Here is a 27,696-nt window from a genome sequence, read left to right on the forward strand (position 1 = left end):
TAAGAATGACAAAGAAAGAAGACATCAAGTGCGTTATGCTAGAGGAGGTGGGAAAGGAGGGATACTATGCTTTTGGTGGGGGATAGACCCCTTATTTTTCAAAAAAATAATTTTATATGAGAAGGAAGTTGTGGGATGATGTAGGGAAGAGGGTGTAGAGAGAGGATTAGGGAAGGAAGGAGGTGAAGAGGAGGTGGAACAATGCCCACCTCAGTCCAGAGGACCGCAAATGTTTCCACTACCTGATGGTCATGCAGTGGAAGACCCTAAAGAAATGTGGGTTGAAGCTTGCAGTGGCTCTGTGGTCAGAGTGAAACAGGGACAGTAACTCTGTCATCCACTGAAGAAGATTCTGCATGGGCCAAAGATGCTACATCACTGCTTACTCTACCATCCTTGACCTGGTCCTGAAAATCAAGCATTTTGTGGCCTTCCATGCTACAGAAACAAGAAAAAAGGGATGCATAGTTATTTACCTGTTTTATATATATATATATATATATATATATATATATATATATATATATATATATATATATATATATATATACCTGTGTGTGCATAGCTGTGTAAGACAATCATATTTTATTTTATCAGATACTGATACAGTTAGTAAATAACACAGCAGGCCTTTATACCCTAAATTGAAATTAACAGGGATGACTGATTTCTGTATAATCACTGACAATTTAGTCCTTAATATTATTAGTTCTTCTTAATTTTGTTTACTATAACCAAAAGCTGCAAGAGGCAATGACTACTACTGTATTGATACATATGCACTGGCTCCAGCTTGTCTGGTTGGGGTGGGATACACCTTACAACTGTCAAATTGCTGTGAATTTTACTTTAGCCATGTGCTCTGCAGTATGACTCACATAGATTACTTTTATTTTCCTGACTTAATATCAACAAAAGTAGCTATAACTTAGAAAGTTCTTAGTTTCTCCTGAAAGTATTTGAACAGTTCAGCCTGCAATAAATTTTGTGCAGGTCATTCATTTGCTAGTTTGCCCCCACCCCACTCTGACCTAGGTGCAGTGGGTAACTTTTGTCAGCTGTCTTGTATGTGCATATTATGGAATTAATGAGTGTCTTACAAAAGTAGCAGAATAAAAAAAAAAAGAATTCTGGCCTATAGTGAGCAATGAATTTTTTTTAAAAGCTTTATCCATTTCATAGAAAGAATCTATACTTACCTATGCATATGTATGTTTACATCCATCCATCCATACATACATGCATACACACACTCCTTTCAGTAATGATTACATATGTATATATGTGCATATGCATATATCTTATATATAGACAATATTATATAAATATATGCAAGAATGTGTATGCATATTTATATTTATATTCTCACATTTGTACATATATGTTTGCATGCATTCATGCATGCATACATACATTTCTAAGTGCACATGCTGGCATTTATTTACCATACTTTCACATTATTATTCTAACATTATTTACAAACCTTGGAAACTAAATGGAAAAAAAACAGAAACATTTAACTCACTGTCCTTCTTTTCTGAACCTGCAAATACCCACTGGGCTTGCTGATTACCCCTCTGTCTCTGCAGGTCATCATACCTGTGCCAGCATTGCAGTCCAGAGTGGGGGATCCCTGTCAGGGATGGCAGGTGGTCACCCAAATCCTGTCAGAAAACCATTTTTCCGGTCAGTGCCAGTCTCTGTGTGTTCAAGCTTCTGCAGGTATGACACATGCAGCAATTTTGGTCTCCTTATCTGGCCAGCATGGAGGAGGACCTTGGGCATTTATAGCTTCTGCCATCATACAAAGTGCCAGAATAAAAGTTAGGAATGTAAGTGCAGGACTGAGGATCAGAGCATGGGAACCAATGCTCTCTTGTGTGTGTCATCAGCATACCCAACCCATCCAGTCATATAGAGGAATTACCCATGGAAAAGACAGCAGTGTCAAGTTTGGTTTACTAATTGCATTGAAATAGTCACATGGGATTCCAGTGTCTTTTCAATGAAATATCTTATTTTGATCTGTGAATGGAAATCAGTGATCAATCCATTAATTTAGTATGTGTTTCAGTGTATATTTCTTTATGCAGGGAAATGCTCTGACCTGGATTCCACATGGTCGTTAAGGCAACTCTTTAATAAATTATGGTAGCATGATTCTAAAAGTATTGCCAGCGGTATTCCTTTCATAATTACTATTTTGTAACTGCGTAACATTAACAACATGTTTAAATTGTGTTTTTGGCTTCATTCAATGTGAACAAGTGTTAAGAAGTGGAAAAGTGGGGCACACAGTGTGATGGATGCATGTGAATAGGGTTCGGTACTCTCCAATGTAAATGTTAACTCACTATAGATATTCCAGTGCTCTGGCATACTCAGATTTGATGGAGACATTCTGTGTTCTGTCACATATTCCCCTCAATCAGTACTGCTCAGCACAGCATGTCCATGACTACCTAAAGTCATTTAATGACAATGAGACCAGATACACCAATGTGCAAGACTGCACTTCATAGAGATCAGTTTGGCTGATCCTCATTTGTATAAGAAGAAAGTAAATGGCCCACAGTTGTTGCCAGTAGTTACAAAGTTACCATATTTAACTACACTCAACAGCAATTGATGTGGGAAAGCACACAATTGTTAAAGTAAGCTAACAAATACTTTAAACTTAAGAATTACTGGAAAACTATGGACATTCAATTCAGTGGGTAATTTTACTGTGCAGAAACGAATTAGTTTTAGGGTAAAGTGAAGTTAATAAGTAATTACTGTAAGGTGATATCAGTGACAGGAGTTGTAAATACGAAGTGTCATTTATTAGTTGTGCATACATGGCTGTGTAATGTGTACTGAAAAGAGAACATTGAACATTGTATTCTGTGCTAATCATCTTATGACAAATACATGCTGATAGTTGAAATGATAGATGCTTTCACTGATGCTTTTATTTATTGATTTTATTTATCTATTGATGACACTGTATGAGGTACTGGCAGAAAAGGCTAACAGTGCATTGAATAGACAAATTTTGTGAAAGTCTGCTTTGCTTTGTAAATGTGAATGTTATCTACTGTCTATATACAACAATGAAATTGTTACAACTGTTGTATTCATTCCTTATGTTAATACTGCTGCACTTTTGTTTTGAACTTAAGTTTCTGGATTCTTTTTTATGTTGCTGCAAGCATTGTTTGGCAAAGGATTTTGGTGTTAAGACTGCAAATGTATAGTAATACATTTCCTTTAGAGGATGCTTTAAATGCTTTGCTGCAGGGCTAATGAATTGGTTTAATTTCTGTAAATCAGGTTTCACTAGGGGTACTCCTGTATGTTGTTTCAGAAGAATGCATGATGAAGCTTCAAGAATCCAAACAGAGGAAAAACAAATTCATCCCTGAGAATTGTGTCCTCTTGGGGGCTTTCAGGACATATGGCAAGCACATATTTCACATCTCCGTAGATCAAGTGTTAAAGGCCCTATCCAAGACAAAGAACACAGCTTCCATGGGACCTGATAGTATCCCAGGCTGTATTCTGCAACATCTCCAGCAAGAACTAGGTTCGCCATTGACCACCCTATTCAACCACATACTAATTACAGGCTTCATTCCAGCAGAGTGGAAAACCACCATTGTCATCCCTTGCACAAATGTGGTGCAACTACTGACCCAGGAAACTATCACTCCATTAGCTTGAAAAGTCTCATAAACAAGGACATAGCCAATCTCCAAGCACTTGGACCCACCCAATTCAGATTCGTCAGTGGCAGATCTTGCCTATTTAACCTAGTTGACTTCTTTGAGACTGTCACCAAGGCCCTGGATGAGTGAAAGTCAGTACATACAGCTTACCTTGTCCTGGCCCAGGCCTTTGACACAATTCCCCCACTTGGGAATCATCAAAAAGCTAATACAACTTGGTGTTAATCCCTATCTCGTCAGGTGGGTGACCAACTGGCTCACAGATAGGACCCACAAGGTCAAATTAGGTGCCACCATATCTGCCACCAGACCTGTCACTAGTGGTGTTCCCAAGGGATCTGTCCTGGGACCCCTACTGTTTGGCAACTACTTCTCAGAGGTACAGGCAAAGACAAACGGTCTGTGGCTGACCAAGATTGTGGATGACTGTAAGTTGGGTGCTGTCATTGACTCCCCAGATGATGTTAACATACTGCAAGAGGGCTTCACAGCTACAAATAACTGGTGCCAAAGTCACAGCCTTAAGTTAAAAGTGAAAAAATTTATTATCATACCATTCGGCAAAAACACAGCCACTACTGATTACCACATCAATGGCAACCCCCTAAGTACACAACCTATGGTGAGAGACCTGGGTACTTAGGTTGAAAACAATCTCACATTCGACCATCATGTGGTGGCAATGGTCAGAAATGCCTTTTGCTTGGTTCATCTCATAAGTAAAGGGATTGTGTACAAAAAAAAGGAGATTATTATCTCTCTATACTCCTCCCTCATTGGACCTATAACTGAGTATAATGCCCCGTTTGGTATGTACTTCTCCAAACACCAGCACTAACTGGAAAGGCCACAGATATACCTCACAAAGAGAATCCATGGCCTCCAACACCTGTCCTATGCAGACAGGCTCAAATCTCTATCACTCTTCTCTGTATCATACAGATTGCTTAGAGGTGATCTGTGTCTTGCCTACAAGGCAATATCGGACCCTGCCCTACTAGAGATGCTGTATATTCATAAGTCAAACTCCTTGCGCATTACCCACTTGATAGGCCTAAATCTAATATGCGACATCAACAAAACCTGCTGGAGAGACAGGTTGTCTCCCAGAGGCTGCCCTGTTTCTGGAATAGACTTCCCATACATGTCAAACAGAGTACCTCGCTGACCCTCTTCAAGTGCAACCTTCATGAGTAGATGGGAAACCACAAATTTGTCCCAGGGATTCCACCATTGTCCCTCATTGACAGAGGTGACAGGTGCTGACTGAGGTTTCTTTTTTGTGGATAAACTCTTGACTAGGCTTGTAAGGGCCCCAGGGGCATTAGACTAGTAACCTCCTATGATCCTATAATCCTATGTTTGGCAAAGGAGAAGGGAGAAAATAAGCTGAGAGCACAAAGATATGGAACAAAGTGGTTTAGGATATGAATGTGGATGGGTGGAGGTACAGCACATTGATGCAATGCAGAAAAAGGGCTAATGGCATGGTGAGTTGTGCCCTAGCAAAGGCTAGGCAGAATACTGCTGCCCCTAGCAGTACCTTTGGTGGACCTCCTACACTTATCCTGTTAATGCCTGATGAGCAACACCTTCTTTCTATAAGGCAAGATGACTTGAGACACTGATGAGGATGCCACAGACATACTTAGGGTGGTTTGGACACTGGCAATTACCCACCTCAGCAGCAACCTCAGTCCTTCATCCAAGGTTAGCGCATCCTCTATGGCAAATTTACATACTTAAAATTACTGCAGTGGTTAACTGGCTATATATAACAGATGACAACTGTTATCCAAAGGTGAGCCTTCTATTTCTGCCTCTCAGGAAAGCAGTATGAGTGTGCATGGTAAGTTTCCTCCACATCTTATTATACAACATTCATTACTGTGCTCCACGGTCTCACTAACAGTGCCATCAGTTTACACCTTTACATGGTCAGCAGCAGAAACTAGCAGTTCCACAGTACCAACACAGCTGGAAGATGTTAACAGTAGAAAGGCTGTTGATGAAGATAACATAAGTTATATTTTTGATACAGCATGAGGACAGTGACACATAGTTTCCAAGTGTAATGGAAGAATCATACATCCCGCAGCAGGAACATAACGTTACATGAAGTAACACAGGGTAACAAAGTCAAATAGATGCAAACATTACATTGCAGGTGGTACAAGGAGAAACCCCTTGTTCCTCAACACCAGTGTTTCCTCAACCACAGGATACCATCAGGAGGAGTGTACAACCTCAGAGGTACAGTGTCAACTATAATACCTGTGCAAAGGGGTGGCAGGTATAGTCATATGTTACACCTAACTCCAGACACATGATAAGCACTGGCTGCCCAGTCTATGACATTGTTCAGGCTCAGTCCGCTGTCACAGACAGTCAGCTAGAGATGGCCAGAATACTGCAAGGTGTATGCAAGGAATTTCGCCAGTACAGGGAAATGGTAGAGATTAGGGATAATGCATTGGTCAAACTCATGCAGTATGGTGGCACACACAGCAGTTATCTCCACCTCCATGCATACACTAATCAGGACCTACCAGATGCAAGTAGTAAACATGGTGGATAGGGAGCAGGCTGGGATGCTATTTAGACACATGGAGGATAGAAGGCTGCACATCATGTGGTTTTTCAGGAAAGTACTGGGAAAAGTGGGGGGATGTAACAAAGTAAGACAGGCCTCATCAGGATTCATCTTCACATGGTAGAAACTCTCATTCAAGGTCTCTGTCACACATCACTGTGCAATCACTGTCTGTAGGATTATCTGCATGCAGTGGATCACATCATTGGAGCATGTCACCAACAAGTTCATTTTCTCATATCAATAGGACCATCACCTGCATTGTCCTTAGGGGACATTATGTATGACACATCTGAACTTACTGTAAGTCAGGGTGCAAGGTGCAACTTCTGAAAATATCAAGTGACAATTCTCAGCATGAATTTCACTAAAGTAATGTTACTGGATAAAATAAAAGGAATTAAAAACAAATGGTGGAGGGGAACTCTGCAGACTGCAAGGTAGAGCAGTATTAAGGGTCTATTCAGCAGCATGTGTTTGACTTGAATAATGTTAATGCTTGCAATAAAAGGAAAGATAATTTAAAAAGGGGGAAGGGAGCAGCAGAATGCAACCCAGAACAGTATTAATGGACTAACACACTGGGGAAACATAAATCCTGCTAGCAACACTAGGACTGTTGATACTTCATCCTCAGCACTGCACACATGATGATTGCTATTACTTCTGATCTTCTGATGACACAAGGTTTGTTGACTATGACAGGATGAATGAATCTGGTGTGCAGTATATATATATATATATATATATATATATATATATATATATATATATATATATATATATATATATATATATAAACACATTCTACATGACAGCCCATGTCTGGGACATGGCAATGTTCTACCTTTCTCCATCAGCTTGCATAGGGTTCTGTATAGTTGTTATCAACCAGGGCTCGAGAAGCTATCCTGCCTCACCTGGAAAACAAATGCAAAAGAAAGTGGGGAGGACATAGTAGGAATGAGTGGTTTAGTACTAAGCAATACATTTACCAAAGTAAAATCCCCACTTGCCAACAAGGTGACCATGGAGCATCCTACCATGTAAGAAGAGGTAGTAGAGTGAGCTCCTGTGCTAGATATGAGAATCATGGACACTGCCAGGATACTGGGCTGTCACTTTGATGATGCAACACCATGAATTATACACTTGCAGTTGAAGGAATGGTAGCCCTTCCTATTTTTGTAAATGGGCTCCTCCCATGATCCTAATGGGGTACCTAAACTTGGGTACAATCTATTACAGCAAGCACCTTAGGTAAGAGTGCTATGTCTCTCAGACTTCTCTTTTTCTGCTACAGGCATTCTGTTCATGTGAAGTAGAGTTTTTCCCTAACCCAGTTCAAGCATAACTTCGGCCAGTGGATAGGGAATCTGAAATTTAACCTGGTCTGGCACCTCTGTCTCTGTTAGACAGTTGCAGTCTTTAAATGCTTGACCACCCATGCCCAAGCCTACATATACCCACTAAAATAACCCTAGGGTATCAAAAGTTGTCAGATACATTTGGAAATCATGGCTAGGCTTAAAAATGCCTACAGTCATCATTAGCAAAGTAATCATCTCTGAACCTATGAAACATCCCTTAGAAGGCACACATGGTTTTGACTTGGTCTTGTGATGACACTGTCAGATAAGTATACTGATCCATACGTACCAAGAGTATGTCGAACTGCTGAAATATCCTCAAAGTAGAAGCCTGAGACATACTTGCTGTGTCCCCACTTTGTCTCTGGAAGGTCTCCAATGCAAGTATAGTGAGGGCAATACATACCTTAATATCCACAGGCATAGAATGGCCACATATTCCCCCAAGTTCCTGTATGTGGACCATGCAAAATCACTAAAACCCTTACAGTTTCCCTTACCACTCTAAATCTTTCAATAATTTCTTGATTATCAAAGTTATAATAGGTTATTCTTTGTTGGTATCTGCACCTTCTTAACTGGCAAGCACTGTTGTGTGCAAGTGGTTTTGGCACAGCCAAGGTAAGCAGCCTGTACCAAAAATAGCTAGGTTAGCAGCAGTGTGGAAACATCAGAAACGACTATGAATTGTAAATGGGGAGAATAGGGCTTATTTCATTAGCTCTTCATTTACATACATTCATTGAACTCTGCCATGCATATGTGCAAGTGGCATCTGTGAATCATGATGACACTGTGCTCGGCCGTGACGTGTGCACAGTACTGTTTTCTTTGAGCACTTACTTCAGTTGGGGAAGAAGACACTTTTAGTTATGTACAGCAATGACAAGAATAACATTTCTTCAGTATTTCTCTAATCAACATTTTTTCTTCTGGATGCTTTAGTGGGTGATTAACAGATGGCAGCAACCCCCTTAGAATTTTTGCTGATGATCCTGTTGCCATGCATTATGCTGCAAATTAGTGCTGTTTTTCCTGTTGCAAGTGTTTCTGGTAATTTTTCACTTCTTCCTTTGAAATTTAGGCTGTCCAGTATTTGGTGAGGGGGAGATCGTGGTTAGTTAAAATGCAGAATATTGTTTAAAAAGACTTTAATTTTGAGAGACAGCAAGACTTGTGGGTAAATCTTTCAAGTAGTGACCTTGTTTAAGCAAGTAATTTGTGTGTACTGCATTAGAGCTGCATTTCTGCTCTTTGATTATTTTTTTTTTAGTTTATGTGTGTTGTATGTCAGTCACTGAAACTGTTAATCAGAACCTGGGGTGAGCATATGCATTAGGAGCCCTACTAAACCTATGGATGGTATTTTCTTCCACATATCTTGCAGGGTAGTGCATCACATACATTTGGAATGTTACCCTTAACTGGTTTGGGGCACAATGAACAGTAAGCATATCCTATATTGGCTCTTTCCTTAGTTAGCTAGGCCTACAATCTTAAGGGAGAAAAATAAGCTGCATAAAATAATATTAGATGCTTCTTCATCTTTTGACATTGCAAACAAGATCAAATTATTCCAGCAGGAATGAACCTAAATTTTCAGCCTTGTCAAACGTTGTTGACTTTGCCCATATATGTATATATGTGTGTGTGTATTCTCACATAAATCGAAACACTCAAATGTTGAGTGCAGGCACTGACAAGAAAAGATCAACAATGCAAACTTTAGCAGGGCACTATGCATGTGTGTGGACCATACAAAAAGCCCTAAAGAAACAAAAATAGTGAAAACATTGATTTTGCAGGGGGGACCCCACCCCAGCACCCCAATCCCTTACAAATTATATGTACTAACTCTGAGATCACTCAGTCCTCAGTGAAGAGGCATATTCCCCAATCTCTGAAATTGATGCTGTCATACAACTCAACTATCAATCATCTGTTTTGTTGACATTTTGGAGATTCAATTAACTTAACCTGTATGTATATATATATATATATATATATATATATATATATATATATATATATATATATATATATATGTAAAATGTTGCTACTAGCTTGTTTGTATGTTTGGGACAGGTTTATACCATATCTAAAAGAATTGTATGTCTTACATATGTACCAGGGGCAAGAGGAATTGTCTATCAGTTTGTATTGGTTTTCTTTGCTTTGTTAAGGTGCACCTTCAATGGCTTTAATATGCATGCATTTTGTACCAAATAAGTAATACTTGTAAACTAAACATATGACTTAAGAGTGCTGTTTGGCATGATATACCACAAAGTAAAAATGCTCTCTACAGGTGTAAATCCCCTGATCTTCAGGTGCCCATAATGCTGAATTTCAAAACACTGATGACTGTTTGCTATTGGAAATTACTGCCATATTATTTTTATTTCTATTCGTGGCAGTGATCCCTTTCTTCTGAGAGATTTCTCCCTTCTTCATGTTTATGCTGTGGTTGAGAGAGAGCATATATAAAACTGAACCTGAACCTTATTAACCTTTGACCCTGTACTGTACTTTATTAACATGTGTATTGCATTTACTGTATTTGCTGTACTAATCTTTGTGGTGCTTTTCTCCCTGGGCCTCCACTGAAAATGGGATCCGTGCCCAGTCGAACGTTCCCAGTAAACAAATGTAAAATAAATAAATAAATAATAAATAAATTCAGGGGTGCTCATCTCCTACACGGGGATGGTTATGTGTGGGCTTGCCCCCTACAAAAATACTTAGTAAGTTTTTAGCCTTAAGCTTTTGGGGTATTTGTATCTGTTAATGTGGTTTATTGACTTTTTGTAATGGTGGAACTGTAGATCAGTGTGTATATTGTACCTAGTCAGCCACTGTAGTCTGAGAACACGTACATATAAGTTACTTAGCACATGCGAGTTCAGTGGCATTTTGTATAGTCATTCAGTGTGAGTCTAGCTTGACTGGAGATACACATGTGAGTGTGTTTAAGTAATGAGTCAGTCAGTAAGCATATGAAGTTCGAAGTACGTGTTCCAGTTACAGCTCCTGATGTGTTTATGTACATTAAACAAAGTGAACCCATCCCGTGCCTCAGTGTCTCATTTGAATACATGAGACATGCGATATGGAGTGAGAGTGGGATCCAAAGTTGAAGTAGCTCGCAAACCAGGAGGCATGCAGTTAGAAGTGGAATAATATACAGGAGTGAACTCGCAAACAGATCAGTGTTTTTTCAAAGGTACTTAAATTTGTTTTAATGATTATCAGTCACCAGACATGTGGCACAGCATTCAAAGTGTTTGAAATAGTCAGAGTTATTTGAAATGTCTGAAATAGTGACATAATGATTAAAGTGTTTGAAATAATCTCTGAAGTGTTTAAAATGCTCAAAAAGGCTAAAACATCCAAACATTTTCGCAATGTATGACTTTTTTACAGTAACTAAAATTTTTTAAAGTGTCTGGATTATTCAAAGTATTTGCAGTGTAAAAATAAAGCATTTTTGGAGAGACTGTTGTGCATTTGAGCATAATTGCAAGTACCAGGTCTATACTTATGTTTAAAATAAATTTTTTGTTATGGCAGAGGGATTTCACAGACCTGAATGGCTGGTGTTTGATAATGATATTGCAGAGAATTGGTGAGTGCTTGAGCAAGAATATGACATTTTCATACAGGCTGCATTTTCTGATGAAGACACACATACAAGAGCATTTGTACTTCTCAATTTAGCTGGCTGTCTCAGAGGCCATTGAGGGAGAAAATTCACTTGTGTATGCACCTACCATGTAAGCAGGGGAGGGGGAGAACCACCATGTTGTGATACAGGTTGAAACGCAGGAAGACCCTGAGTGCTTAAAACATACATTTAGAGAAATGTGTGATCCTCAAATGAATATTACAATGGAAAGGCACAAATTTTACACAAGAAATCAAAAGCCTGATGAAACTATTGCAGCATATATTACTGACTTAAGAAATAAAGCAAAAACACATAGATCTGCTGATCTACAAGTTTAGCTGATAAAAAACAATCTTGTATGTGGTGCTATTAATGATGCAGTGAGAAAGATATTGCTTCAAGATAGTGACTTAACATTAAGCAAAGCCACAGAGATTTGCCAAATATAAGAGCTTACAGAAAAGCATACGAATATGCTTACGAATGAGAAAGGCATATTTGCATGATCTGCTAGTGTGAATGTTGATAGTGTACAACAGAAAGTTAAGATAAAAAATAAATATAAACCAAAGGGAGCCAATCCCAACCTCGTTGCTAACTGTCACAATTGTGCAGGCAACCATGAACCTAAATGTGAAAAGTGTTTACCTTTTGGTCAGCAATGTCACAAATGTAAAAAGTGAAATAATTTCAAAAGGCTTTGCAAGTCTAAAGTGTTGCAGATTTATGTTAACAGAGAATATCTGAAGAAGCAAGTAGATCAGATAGAGATTGCAGCAAACTCTGAGAGCTGTCAGCAAACTTTCTAAAGTGATGGATTCTCTGTGATCAATGAAACACTTAATACAGTAGATTATCAGTTGTCAGCAAAGAGAAAAATATTTTGTACTGTGTAAATTAATGGGAAACCCATAGAGCTTACAGTAGATACTGGATCTAAGTGTAATGTTATATCAGAACAAATGTTTGCTAAAGTAAAAGTTGATGAGAAACTTGATTCAGCAAAGTGTGCAAAACTAGTTGCTTATGGTAGTGAAGAAATTCAGACTGTTGATGCAATAGTTCTTTCATGCCATTCTGCTGGAAACAGCTATGACTTGCAGTTTTACATAGTCAAAAGACAATTGTTGTCACTGTAAGACCTATAAGACAGTCTGAGAATGGGACTGATTTCATTTAATAAAGGGGTTCACCATACAAGTATGAACAACAACAGCAGTTTTACACAAAGTATTTTTAGTAACTATGCTATTTTCAAAGATGAGCTTGGTAAAATTTCAGTCTCGTATTCCATGAAGTTAAACCATGAAGTCAGTCCAGTTGTCAGACCAGCATAGAAGATCCCAGTAGCAATGCAGAGAAAAGTAAAAGCAGGACTAGACAAAATGGTGAATTTAGCTGTCCTTACTCCAGTAGAAGAATCGACTGAATGTATCCTCCATGGTTGTAGCCCATAAATAAATTTCAGATGATATTCAAATATGTATTGATCTAAGAGACTTAAAGAAATTAAGTGTCCTCATCATCCAATGTGTACAGTAGAAGAGGTAGCCACTCTCATGCCGAACTCCACTGTTTTCTCAGTCTTAGATGCAAAGAGCTCTTTTTGTCAAATTTTGCTGGATGGCAAATCTTCATTGGTAACTACATTCAGCACACCATTTGGTAGATACAAATTTTTGAGAATGCCGTTTGGAATCAGTTCTGCCAGTGAAGTCTTCCAACATGCTATAGAACTATTTTTTTCTGGTTATCACTGTGCTATTATAATAGATGACATTATTGTTCGGGGCAATGGTGAAAATGAACAAGACAGAAACCTCAGGAAAGTTCTAGATCATGCACATGAAATAAATCTTAAACTGAATCCTCAGAAAAGTAAATTCAAACTGAAAGACATAACCTATGTGAGACATTTGTTTACCAGTTCTGGCTTACAATTAGATCTGTCTAAGCAAGCAGCAATTCTTGAGATGCCAGTTCCAGAGAATGTCACATCTTTACCATGCTTTCTGGGTATGGTCAACTATTCAGGAAAATTCATCCCAGACATAAGTTAGCTTTCTGCACCATTATGCGAGTTGACATGCAAAAATGTGCACTGGTTCTGGTTGGAACAACACCAAAGAACATTTGATATTCTGAAGAAGAAAATTGCCAGTCCACTCGCATTGAAATATTATAAGTTCATAGGTTCATAGGTAGGTACTAGGCTATCTGCCTGAAGGCATTTATAAGCCTAGCTGGAATGTGTTGGCTTTTGCCGCCCCCTTAGATTAGTTCCCTATGCCTCTTTCCAGCAGAGCCATTGAAGTGATCCCCGGGGTAAACTTTCTGTTTCCCATCCACTTGTCAAAGTTTCTCTTGAAGAGTGTTAGTGAGGAGCTCTGTCTAATGTAGATTGGAATCTTGTTACAGAGCATGGGAAGTCTCTGGGACACAAATCTATCCCTCCAGCATATCATATTTATTGTTGTAGTGAAGTTTAGATCCCTAGAGCATGTGGCTTGAGGGGATGTGGTTTTCTTTAGGTGGAGCATGTCCATCAATTCTGGGTTGGACATGGCCTTGTATGTCAGGCACAGATCACCTCTGAGTAGGCAGTATGCAACCGAGTACAGCTGGAGATTCTTCAGTCGAGCTGCATAGGGCATCTGTTTGAGGCTAGTGTTCCTCTTGGTGAGGTACTTCTGTGGTCTTTCCAGCTGTTGCAGGTGTCTTGTAAGGTACATCCCAAATGAGGTGTTGTATTCTATGCTGGGTCTGATGAGTGATGCGTAGAGGGGCACAATGACCTCTTTTGATCTGGATGTGAACTCTTTTGTGATTAGGTGGGCCACATTGAAGGATTTTCTAGCCACTTTGGCACTGTGATTATCAAAGGAGAGATTACTATCTGCTTGGGTCCCCAGATCCCTTATTACATCTTCCGTATTTAGGGGGCTACCTACTTTGTGGTAGTTTGTGGGTACTTTGTTTTTTCTAAAGGGGATGACTATGCACTTTTTGGCATTTAGCTTGAGGCCATGGTTTTGATACCAGGTATCTGTCTCAGTGAGACACTTTTGGAGGATGTCTGTGTCAGTCAGAAAGTCAATTATAGCCCCTAGTTTGCAGTCATCTATAGACTTCATGTGCTTGCCTGTACCTCTGAGAAGTATATGCCGAACAGGAGGGGTCTTAGAACTGAGCCCTAGGGAATGCCACTTGCAACCGGTTTAGAGTCATACCTAGCTCCCACAACTCTTACCATGTGAGTTCTGTCCATGAGCCAGTTAGCAACCCATCTCATGATGTAGGGGTTTATGTTCAGGCTGGTGAGCTTGTCTATAATACCAGAATGAGGAATGGTGTTGAAGGCCTTTGTGAGGTTTAGGTAGGCTGTGTGGACCACCTTTCCCTCATCTATAGCCTTGGTAACTGTCTCAAAGAAGTCCACCAGGTTTAGGAGGCATGGTCTGTCCTTAACAAAGCTGAACTGGGTAGGGTCCAGTGTTTGGAGGTTCCCAATGTCTCTGTTAATGAGATCCATGATGATGCGCTTCATAGCTTTGCAGACCAAGCTAGTCAGGCTCATAGGGTGACAGTTCCCGGGGTCTGTTGTGGTTCCACCTTTGTGGAGCGGAATAACCGTTGCTGTGCGCCACTCTATGGGCACATAGCCTGTGAAGAGGCTGAGTTTGAACAGTGTGTTTAGGTGAGGGGTTAGTTCATCTTTTAGCTCATGTAGGACGCAGCCTGGGACACTGTCTGGTCTCATTGATGCTGTGTTTTTGGCTTTGGAGAGGGCTGTTCTGTGATTTCAGGGGCACTACATTCTTCTGGTATGGTTATGGGCTCTTTTAGGGGTGAGAGGGGGGTGAAGTTTGCACTGAACCTGTCTGCCAGGATGTTGGCGATATCGGTCAGTTCAGTGTATTTTGTGCCATTCTGCATTAACTCTGAGCAGATCTGAGAATTGCCACTTAGATTCTTGACATAGAATGCCTTGTGGTTATCTTTTGAGTCCTTGTCAATTTTTCTTTTGAAGCTAGCCTTGGATGATTTTATGAGGGATCGTAGTTTCTTGCTGATACTGATCAGGGATGTCTTCCCTTCTTGGGATTTCACTCTTTTCTGTACTAGTTTCCTCCTTCTATTGTATGGCAGGGGTCCACCAGATTGGTTTCCTTTTCTTGGAGGAGTGAGTCTTGGTTCTGCTTGGGATAGCATGATCCATGCCTTCTTGTAGGTGCCCTTAGAGTGCATTAGCAAAGGATTTTGCAGCTTGGGCAGCATTATCCTTTAGCATGGGGGCTTTGAAACTTTCCACCTTGGTCTTAAGTAATATGAAGTTTGCTTTTGAAAAGGTTTTCACGGTGGTTTCTTTGACCGGGGTTGGGGGTAGAATGTGGATATCCAGAGTGATTAGTTTATGGTCAGATCTAACTAGCAAGGGGTTCACCTCTGGTGTGGAACACCGGTCGCCCATGTTGGTGATGACCAGGTCCAATATGCTGTCACCTCTGGTGCGGGTGTTGACCAGTTGATCCAGGGCATTTGAGTTTATAAATTCTAGGAAATGTTGGGCAAAGAAGTTAGTACTTGAGTAGTTCTCCCAGTTAATGTTTGGGTAATTAAAATCACCCAATATCAGGGTGTTTGGCAGGACCTTTATGCTTTCCAGTGTTTCCAGATATGTGGAATGGGGGTCCTGGGACATGGTGGGTGATCTGTAGCAAGCTACAATTTGAATTGCAGGTTTGCCCATTGATAGTTGCATGTGGATGATCTCTGAAGCATCGTGCTGTGCCACTAACCTGAAGGTGTGGGTATCATTGATGAATATTAATGTGCCCCCACCTTTTGTATTTCAGTCCGGGTTTTGTGGCCGAAATGTATAGTATGATTTGTAGCCTAGTAGTGCTGGGGTGCTCTCTGGAGCCTTAAACCAGGTTTCTGTTACTGCACATGTATCAGTTTTCTACATACTGAGGAGTGCTTAGAGTGTGTGCATTTTGAGGTTTAGACTTCTGGCATTGAGTAGCATTATCCTCAGTTTTTTGTTACTTGTGCTATTTACGGTGGTGGGTTTGTCTTTTGAGCCTTGCCTAAAAAAGGTACTATGGGGGTGGTAAGATCCTTGGCCAGTATTCGAAAGCCTAAGGGTGACAGGTGCAAGCCTTCTCTAGTGAAGCAGCGTGGCTTGTCGAGCATGTCATCCCAGACTGACAGACACTGGATCCCCTTTGAGTGACACCACAAGCTTAGCCAATTGTTGAAATTGATAATTTTTTCTTTATACTGCGGTATCATTCTTGGTGAGGGCAGGATGCTACTCAGGGTCATACTGGCCTGGGCTATGTGATCAGAGAGCTCTTCCATGTCTCTTTTCATGAAGTCCAGGGAGGTATGGCTGAGGTCATTCACACCAGCATGGACAATGATAGAGTCACATTTGGACTTGTTCTGGAGTGACCTGAGTGCTTTTGTTATGTGGCGGATCCTGGCACCCGACAGGCAGCTAACAGTAACCTTCTCCTTATTCAGCCTATTCAGTGGGACGTCAGTGTGCCTGACTGTAGAGTCACCTATTACTAGTATGTTGGGCATGTTATTTTGCCTTAAGGTCTGTGATTGTATGGCACACTGGTTTTGTGAAGTATGTGTTCCATGGTTTGTGTTTGGGGGGGTAGAGGTTGCTAGGATGTTTGCTTTGGAAGTCTCTGTTGGTTTTTCAGATTTTTATTTAGAGCCTCCAAGTATGTTTTCATGTATTTGTGTGTTTTTTGCCAGTGCTGCTTTAATGGGTCTATGTGAGACTGGTGGTTTGATGCAAGTATTTCCCTTCTCTTGACTGTCTGATCCAGTCTTGGGTTAAGATAGCTTATCCTCCAGTTTGGCTGTATAATTGCATCTCTCACATGTATTAGTGTTTGGTGGTAGGAGGAAGGGGTTGTCTGTGTACATGAGACAGTTGTAGCATTGCCTCAAAATGCCCAGACTCACCAGTTGGACTGGAGAGTACAACTGAAACTGCCCTTTGGACATGTCTGGTTAGGTACAGTGAACTGTTTTACTGATTGGCTGGTAAGGTCAAATAGAAAGCCTTGTCCTTCTCTACAGTATAGGGGGGGTCTAGTGCTAAGGTTTATTAGTGCTTGCTATGAGTTTTGAGCAAGTGCCGGGCTGAAAAGTGAATGGTTATAGTGCTTAAGTTGAAAGTTTGTCTAGTTCTAAGAGAAAAATTGAAGAGGAGACTTTGTGGAGCCGGGAATAGTTATAACCTAACTAGCCGGCGCTGCCCAGTGTGCAAAACCACGCAAATGTGGGTTTTATAGCAGGAAAATGAAAGAGAGAGAAATTAGCCCAAAATGGCCAATAAACTACTAATTTCTGGGTTGAAACCACTCCACCAGGGACAGATAGGGTGCTCAAAGCTCCCCTCTCTCACAGGTGAACAGAGAAACTTCCTTCTATCCAAGTAATGTATGAGCAAACACAGAGACTTGTAACACAGCCCTGAATTCATCACTAACCTGAAAACTGGACTATACTAGCTTAGAAAGGCAGGAAAACAAGTATTTATTTTAGTTTTTTTGTTGTTTTTGTTGTTATGATGTTCCCAAACCTGTAACTCTTTCCATCATGCTTCAAAGTATGGCCTTGGTGCAACATGTCTTCAAGAAGGCATACCAGTAGCTTATGTGTCCAGAACTTTAACTCAAACAGAGATGCATTATGCACAAATAGAGAAAGAACTTTTAGCTGTAGTGTTCACATGTTCGAAGTTCAATGATTATATTTATCGAAGACCTATCCAAATAGAGACTGATCACCAACCACTAGTAACAATTCTGAAAAAGCCAATGCATACAGCCTCAGCACGATTGCAATGCATGATGTTAAAACTGCAAAAGCACAATTTCAATATTGTTTATAAAGAGGGCAAAATACTTGTACCTTGCTGATGCTTTGTCATGTGCACCTAGACAAACGACAGAGCAGCATGAAGATGAAACTGCAGACTTTGAAGTCATGGAAGTCACAAATTTTTTGTCATCACGGCTTGACAAACTAAGAAATCACACAGCTTCAGACCCAGTTCTCCAGATGCCGGAAAATGTTGGCTGGCCAACGCGACAAACCAGTTTACCACTTGACATTCAGCAGTATTTTCCTAACCGAGACAAGGTCATCATGATGGAAGATGGAATCATCATGAAAGGTCCAAAGGTGGTAATTCCTAAAGCATTACAATAGGAATATATCAAAATTTTGCATTGTGGCCACCCAGGTACTGATTCAACCAAAAGAAGGACAAGAGGCATTGTATTTTGGCTTTCTATGTCTAAAGATACAGAGAAGGAAACTCCAGCATGTTCAGTTTGCAACAGCACCAAACCACATCAATAAAAAGAACAACTTCAGCAAAACCAAATTCCTGAATTACCATGGTCAATGGTTGCTATGATATTTTCAAATGGAATGGTCAACATTACTTACTGTTAGTAGACTCTTACTCAAATTAGTTTGAAATTGACCTACTTCCTAACTTGATGTCCAGCACTGTCATTACAAAATTGAAGAGATTTTTCTGTCCATGATAGTCCCCACAAAGTCATGTCTGACAATGACAATGTCTGACAATGATGCACGGTTTACAAGTCCACAGTTTAAGAAATTTGCTGAGTCCTGGGGCTTTGTTCATGTTACCAGTAGTTCTGAGTATCAACAAGCTAATGGGTTAGCTGAACGTGCAGTGCAGATGCACAACATATTTTAGAGAAATCTAAGAGACATGGTACTGATGTTTTCTTTAACTTACTTAATCTTAGAAACACTCCTTGAGAGAACTTGCTTGATTCACCTGCTCAGAGTTTAATGTCCAGACAGACTAGAACAACTCTACCAATCAGTAAACATTGTTATTACCAAATGTAAAGAAAAACAAAGTTGTCAAGGCTCAACTTTCAAGAAAATGTCCATCACAAAAGTTGTACTACGATAAGACCAGTAAACCCCTTAGACCATTGCTACAAGGAGAAGTTGTGAGAATGCAAACATCTAAAGGATACGACTGAGTGGGAATCATGAAGGACATTTGTGAGGAACTGAGATCTTACAATTGGAAGGAATGGATTTCAGATGGAAATGAAGACATTTGGTACCTGTCTCTGAAGCAGTGATGCAGCAGATTGCCTGTGCTGATGACTCTGATTTCCAGAGTAGCTCTACACCTGTTCAGATTCAACAGGAACAGTGTTCTTCCTTAAAATAATTTTGATGCAATCCCTGATGTTCCAGTTTTGAAGAATCCCCAGATACTGTCCTTGTTGTTAAACCCAGTCAAAATGTCTATGTTATCAGATGGGGTAGAATTTCCAGACCAAATCCAAAATACACAGGGACTTGTACTCAGTTTTGTTTGTTAAAATGTTGATATATTTTCTAGTTCTCAAAATGTCTTTGTTTTCCTATTTGCATGTCAAACATAACTAAAGAGGGAGGATTTAATCAGTGTATATATTAACCCTAGTCAGCCACTGTAGTCAGAGAGCACATACATATAAGTTACTGAGCATGTTCGAGATTAATGCTATTTTGTATAGTGATTCAGTGTGAGTGCTAGATTGAATGGAGATGCATATTCCAGTCTTTGAAGTAATGAGTCAGTCATTAGGAATATGAAATTCAAAGTATATGTTCCCGTTACAGCTCCTGATATGTTTATGCATACTAAACAACTTGAACCCATCCCATGCCTCAGTGTCTCATTTGAATACATGAGACATGTGACAGGAACCATATTAAAAAACTGATCATAAAAAAAGTGAGAAACAATACTGCACAGATTTTAACAGGTTCTTAATTCTCTTTTTGGAACATAATTCAAGATGCATTTCATGTACATTTAACTTCCACGTTCTTCCTGTAAACTACTCACAGCACCCTAAATAAGCATGCATAATATCCCGTTTTTGCTATATGGAGAAAACAGACTTCATGGCATCTATAAGGAAATGTCCTAAAGTGTCTACATTTGGAAGCTCAGCCATAGGCTAAGCCTTTACATCTTTGTGCCTATGAAGTACTTATTTCAATTTTTTTTAATTTAGTTTGTTAATCTCAGTGAATTCATCTGTTTATAAGGTTTTATGGTTGGTCAGTTTTGGGATACTACATCAACCCAATTCTTTTGCAGAAAAAAATATTTGCTACAAATTATCGTTTAAACTTCCAAATTATTTACTTTGCAAACATAACTTTGAGTCTTCAACAGAAAATTGCAAATAAAAAAGACAGCTTCAGAGAAAAATTAAATAAATACCACATACAAACATTTTGCAAATGTATGCATAGTTGGGTTTTGCCATATATTTCCCAGAGCCGTAAAGACGGTTATGCCATAAGAAATATAAAATCAGCACATCACTTTATAACTCTTTAAGAGTACACAGGCAAACATCTGTGGTAGGCAAATTTCTTTTCAGGTGAAATATCATTAGTAGATTGGTCATTATTTCCTGCTCTGGGTGTTAGCCATTAGTCATCCAAGCCTTACATTAAAGGCCTTGGGAAGGAAGAATGTCTGATTATATTATTTATTTTATTTCTTACAGTTACTGCCAAACTTTTAATATCTTTCACATAATGTAGCACATGACAGTACAACAATGAACATTTGTTCTGCTTTACTTGTTTTATTAACTCATTAAACCTTAATGGTGACTTCAGGCATTTCCTTAAGTGATGCTGCAAGGTGTGTAATATTGTTAGCTTATATTAAAGATCATGATTGCAAAACCATGTCACATACAAATTCTAGAAAAAATTCATCCTAAAGCTTACATAATAGGCAACACAATTACAATGATACTTGAACTCTGTTTAGTACAGCTAGAGGAATATTAAGTACTTTGTATATCAAACTATGTATTTATCGTAATTTTCATATTTTAAATATCTCAAGAGCCAAGTTGCTTAGAGATAATTATGCATTATTTAGTTAGTTATTCTTTTACTGTTGTCTAAACTGAATAAGGTTGAAAGATGGCTCATATTAAATAAATAAATAAAATAAAAATAATTTATTAATAGAAACTGGTATATAAAACAAAGTGATGATCTTGCTAAAACTGGAATTACAGCATCATCAGATCTGTATGTTGTAAAATTTGGAATGGGAAACCTAAACAGGGATTCATAGAAGTCACTACAGTGACACAACTTGAATGGAATGTGAGAGATGATAGCAACAGAAGGTAGTTTCACACACACTGAAGATGCGGAGATAAATGGAGTATACAGCAGAAATTTGCTTGTTGGTAATTTTAAGGGACATGAAGAGTAGGTGTGGGGAAGATGTATGTAAGCTGAGATGTGGTAGCAGTGTACGCAGAGATGTAAAATCAAATAACAATGCAGCATGTCTTACAAAGACAGCATAAGGACATCAACTTACCTGTGCCATCCTACAGTGCCCAAACATACATTTTCACTTGCAGCAGTTCTGACTCTTTTCCAGGCTCTGTCTCAATTTCTTTTTAAGTCAGATCTGTTGGTATTGTACATTCTGCTGTCATATGTCTGTAATCTTTGCGATTTTGTCTTGCCACTATTTCTTAATATGGTAATTGAATGCTTCATGGTTTAATCAGTTGTAGTTTCTATCCATGTAATGTACTGGATTCTGAATTGTGATGAACTCAAGATTTTAAAGATGGCTTTAAGTGGGTTGTAATCTATTACTGATGTACACCCATTTTGAAATAAATGTAGTGCTTTTTTCTGTTTGTGGATATATTTATTTATTAATTACCTTCTTATGCAGGCTGTTGCTTTCTCTTTATCATTTTGAATTTGACTTTCATTGCTTCAAGGCCTATTGAACTTACTCCAGTCTCCAAGAATAATTCTTAGTTTGTGCTGATGTATGACATTACTATTTTTGAAATGAAAACATTATTTAAACTGATGAATTGCCTTCAGATGCTAGCCTTTCCTTTCAGAAACTCTCTTAAAGTTGCATTAATTTTACTGAAATCATTAATGAAACATGAAAATGTGTCACTCAAAAACATCTTAATTTGCAATGTGTGGATGGGACTTAGCCCATAAAACTTTAATTCTGTTTGGTTCTGGTCTTTTTTTCTTGACAATATGAGCTCATAGCATTGTAATACAAACTTCTCAAACTTACTTGCTTTGCCTTTGTTTTTATTTTTTTCTATTAATCTTTTATGTTTATTCATTATTAGTGCAGTATTTTTAATCCTGTCATGTATCTCTGCAGAGAAATATCATGCTCTTATTATGTTTTTGTATGCACATCAGTACATGACTTGTTCTAGGGACATTCTGTACAATTTTGTATGCAAATATGTGATGAGCTCCTTCATGACATTCAACGTGTTTTTAATGACTTGCGTCCTGTGAATGTAGGTTCACATCCTACATAGAAGGGTGCAATATCTGACCATCGATGGACCTTCCTATACTGAATACACAGTTTGCCCAGAGGTTGCCTCTTTCTCATCAGTGTCCCACACTAGAAAAAGTAAAAAAATAATAAATAATAATATCTGGAACCATGAAAGAATAAAACAAACTCAAATTTTAATAATGTTAAAATACTGATAAAAGAATTGATAAAAACACTTAAAACACAAATGATATAACAATTTCAACATTAAGGCTTCATCAGGCTGCTATGAATAGAACTAAAACATTGGTTTATATACAATTGCTAAACAGCTTCATATGATCACATGCAATTAGTGAACGTAGTTATGCAGGTATCTTAGATGAGGTCTTAAAGTGACCATGTAGTTAAGCCCAGGTAGAGTGCGTGATTTAAATCTAAAAATCCAGTTTAGTTCTTCTTGTTCAGTTCAGATTTAACTGAATTTTCAATGTGCATTACTAGTACCACACACACTTTTTATTTATTTATTTATTGACATTTGTTAACCGGGTTAGTCCAACTGGACTTGTGGCCCATTTTCAGTGGAGACCTGAGGAGAAAAGCTCCAACAATACATTTCTATTACAGAGTAATATATTAATACAACAAATAATGTGGTGAGAAGCAACTATACAGAGCAAAAGTTTTAACATTTGTTAGGTACATACAAACAAGTTAAAGTTCCAAGTATGGATAAGGAGCCAAAAAAGACATTAAGAAACATAATTTTTCAGTGAGATAATGCATTGGGTAGAGCAGTAAAACAAAGTAAATATATAATTCTGGAGTTTGTGTGGCATTATGTAAATACCTTATGAGAAGTGAAAGGGGGGACTAAGTGGGGTCCTTGATAAGGGAGAGTGTGTAAATACCTTATAGGTTCATAGGTTCATACTAGGCTATCTGTCCTAGGGCATTTATAAGCCTAGCCAGAGTGTGTTTGGCTTTCGCCACCCATTTTAAATGAATTTTGCTATGCCCTTTTTCAAGGTTAGTATAATGTGCCTCTGTCTAACAGTGACACAGAAGTGATACCCGGGGTAAACCTACTACCTCCCATCCACTCATCAAGATTCCTCTTGAAGAGAGTCAATGAGGGACTCTGCCTAACCTGGACTGGGATTTTATTCCAGAGTGAAGGGAGCCTCTGGGTTATTTATTTCAGTGCTGAGATTCAAGTCTCTCGAGTGCGTAGCTCGATGGGATTTGGATTTTCTGAGGTGCAGCATGTCCATTAATTCTGAGATGGACATGGCTTTATACGTCAGGCACAGATCGCCTCTGAGCAGGTGGTATGCCACTGAACAGAGCTGGAGTTTCTTTAACCGGGCAGCATATGGCATCTGTTTGAGCCCTTTGATCCTCTTGGTGAGGTACTTTTGGGGTCTTTCCAGTTGCTGCAGGTGTCTGGAAAGGTACATCCCAAAAGGGGCATTGTACTCAATTATGGGCCTGATGAGGGATGAGTAAAGAGGCACGATGACCTCCCCTGATCTAGATGTGAATCCCTTCATGATTAGGTGGGCTATATAAAATGTTTTCCTAACCACTTTGGCCACGTGGTTGTCAAATGAGAGATTGCTATCAACTTGGGTCCCCAGGTCCCTAATTACTCTTCCAGATTAATGGATTACCACCTATGTGGTAATTTGTGGGCACTTTGTTTTTGCCAAAGGGGATGACTATACACTTTTTGGCATTTAGCTTGAGGCCATGGCTCTGGCACCAGTTGTCTGTTTCTATGAGGCCCTTTTGTAGGATGCTTGTGTTGGCTGGAGAGTCGATTATGGTGCCCAGTTTGCAGTCATCTGCGAACTTGGTCAGCCACAGTCCTTCCGTGTTAGCCTGTACCTCTGAGAAATATATACCGAACAAGAGAGGTCTCAGGACTGAGCCTTGTGGGATGCCACTTGTAACTGGTTTGGAGTCTGGCATGGCTCCAGCAATTCTAACCATGTGGGTTCTGTCCTTCAACCTGTTTGCAACCCATCTAGTGACATAGGGGTTTATATTTAAGCTGGTGAGCTTATCTATAATGCCCAAGTGGGGTATTGTATCGAAGGCTTTTGCAAGGTCCAGGTAGGCTGTGTGGACCACCTTCCCCTTATCAATGGCCTTGGTGACTGTTTCAAAGAAATCAACCAGGTTTAAGAGGCAGGATCTGCCCTTAACAAAGCCGAACTGGGTAGGATCCAGTGTCTGTAGGTCCCCAATATCTTTATTTATGAGGTCCATGATGATCCTTTCCATAGCTTTGCAGACCAAGCAAGTCAGGCTTATGGGGCGATAGTTTCCAGGATCTGTTGAGGCACCACCTTTGTGGAGAGGGACCACTGTTGCTGTACGCCACTCTTTGGGTACATATCCTGTAGTAAAGCTGAGATTGAACAGTAGTTTTATATTTGGGTTTAGTTCTTCTTGGAGTTCATGTAGGATGCAGCCCGGGACACCGTCTGGTCCCATTGATGCTGTGTTTTTTTATTTGGAGAGGGCGGCTCTTACCTGAGCATCTGAGATGTCGGGGGGGGGCAGCACTCTGCTGGGATAGATATTTGCCCTTTTGGTGGGGAAGGGGGGGAGAAGTTTGTGCTGAACCTGTCAGCTAGGATGTTGGCAATGTCTGTGGGTTCGGTGCATTTTTTGTCATTTTGGACTAATTCTGAGCATATCTGGGAATTCCCACCCAGGTTCCTAACATAACTAAAGAAAGCCTTGTGATTATCCTTAGTGTCCTGTGCAATTTTTCTCTCGAAGCTGGCCTTAGACGATTTTAGGAGTGCCCGTAGTTTTTTGCTAATACTGATCAGAGATGCCTTCCCTTTTTGGGATTTTGGTCTATCATGTAGTAGCTTCCTCCTTCTATTGTATAGTTTGTTTATGGCTGGGGTCCACCAGACAGGATGCCTAACTTTGGAGGATTGGGTCTTGGTTTTATTTGGGATTGCATGATCCATGCATTCCTGAAGGTGTTCATAGAATGCGTTTATAAAGGATTCTGCAGTCTGGGCTGTATTTTCCACAGGCCCGGGGGCTTTGAAGGATTCCACCTTGGTTTTGAGGAGTGCGAAATTTGCTTTAGAGAAGTTTTTCACTGTGATTTTCTGGGCAGGGGCTGGGGTCGGGATGTTAATATCTAGTGAGATTAGTTTATGGTCTGATCTTACCAGTGAGGGATACACTTCAGGTCTGGAGCATAGAGTCCTCATTTTGGTGATGATCAGGTCCAGTATGTTTTCCCCTCTTGTGGGTGTGGCAACAAATTGTCCCATAGCATTTGAGTTTATAAATTCTAGAAACCTTTGGGCTAGGGTGTTGGAGTTAGAGTAATGCTCCCAGTCTATGTTAGGGTAGTTGAAGTTGCCCAATATAATGGTGTTTGGGGAGACCTTCATATTTTCCAGTGTTCTCAGGAAGGCCGAGTGGGGTTCCTGGGTTTGGGAGGGTGGTCTGTAGCAGGCTATAAACTGGAAGGCAGTTTTACCCACTGTTAGTTGCACATGGATAGTCTCTGATGCTTCGTGCTGTGCCACCAACCTGGAGGTGTGGGTATCTTTGACGAATATTGATACTCCCCTTCCTTTTGTGGTTCGGTCCAAGTTTTGGGGCTGAAAAACATGGTATGGGGTATTACCTGGCAGTGCTGGGGTGCTCTTGGGAGCCTTGAACCAGGTTTCTGTTACTGCACAGATATCGATGTTCTCCATGCTAAGGAGAGTTTCGAGTGCGTGCATCTTGAGGTTTAGACTTCTGGCGTTGAGTAGCATTACTCTTAGTTTCTTATCCCTTGTGATACCTATGGAGGTGGGTTTGTCTTTTGAGCCTTGCCTAAAAAAGGCACCATGTGGGTGGCAAGAGCCTTTGCCAATATCCGAAAGCCCAGGGGTGACAGGTGCAAGCAGTTCCTAGCGAAGCATCGTGGCTTGTCGAGCATGTCATCCCAGGCAGACAGGCATTGGATCCCCTTTGAATGACATCAATACTTAAGCCAATTGTTGAAATTGATCATCTTGTCTTCATATTGTGGCATCATTCTTGGTGAGGGTAAGATGCTACTCAAGGTCAGGGTCATACCGGCCTGGGCTACATGCTCAGAGAGCTCCTCTATGTCTCTTTTCATGCAGTCCAGGGAGGTACGTCTCAGGTCATTCACACCAGCATGGACAATGACTGAGTCATATTTGTACTTGCCTTGGAGTGACCTGAGTGCTTGTGTTATGTGACGGATCTTAACGCCCGACAGGCAGCTCACCGTGACCTTCTCCTTGTTCAGCCTGGTGAGCAGGACGTCAGTGTGCCTGACGATAGAGTCACCTATTACAAGTGTATCAGATGTGTTGTTTAGCCTTAAGGACTGTGACTGTTCAGCACACTGGCTTTGTGAGCTATGTGTTGCACTTGTTTTGTTTTGGGGTAGCAGTTGCTTGGGTGTCTGCTTTGGAGGTCTCTGTTGCTTAGGCAGATTTTTATTTAGAGCCTCCAAGTATGTTTTTGTGCGTTTATGTGATTAGTTTGCTGTCATGGTAGGTCTATGTGAGACTGGAATTGTAGTGAGTGTGGTTTCCTTCTCCTCCTGACTGGTTACGCCAGTACTGAGTTGAGAGAGCTTAGCCTCCAGTTTGGCTATATGGTTGCATCTCTCACATGTGTTGGAATTTGTTGGGAGGAGGAGAGGGTTGTCTGTGTACATGAGGCAGTTGTAACATTGCCTCAAGATTCCCAGATTCACCAGCTGGACCAGAGAGGAGATTGACAACTGACCTTTGGACATGCTAGAATAGTATTGGGAATTCCTTTATAATTGAAAAAAGGGCCAATGGGGAACAAAGTACTCAAGGGGAGTTTGTGAGGGTGTAGTGCTTTTAATTTTTTTGTGCTGACTTATATAATTGCTTTAGTGAGCAAGTGCCAGG

Source organism: Protopterus annectens, chromosome 8.part0 (genome assembly GCF_019279795.1).
Source record: "Protopterus annectens isolate FY-2018-M chromosome 8.part0, PAN1.0, whole genome shotgun sequence".
In the NCBI taxonomy this organism is placed as follows: Eukaryota; Metazoa; Chordata; order Ceratodontiformes; family Protopteridae; genus Protopterus; species Protopterus annectens.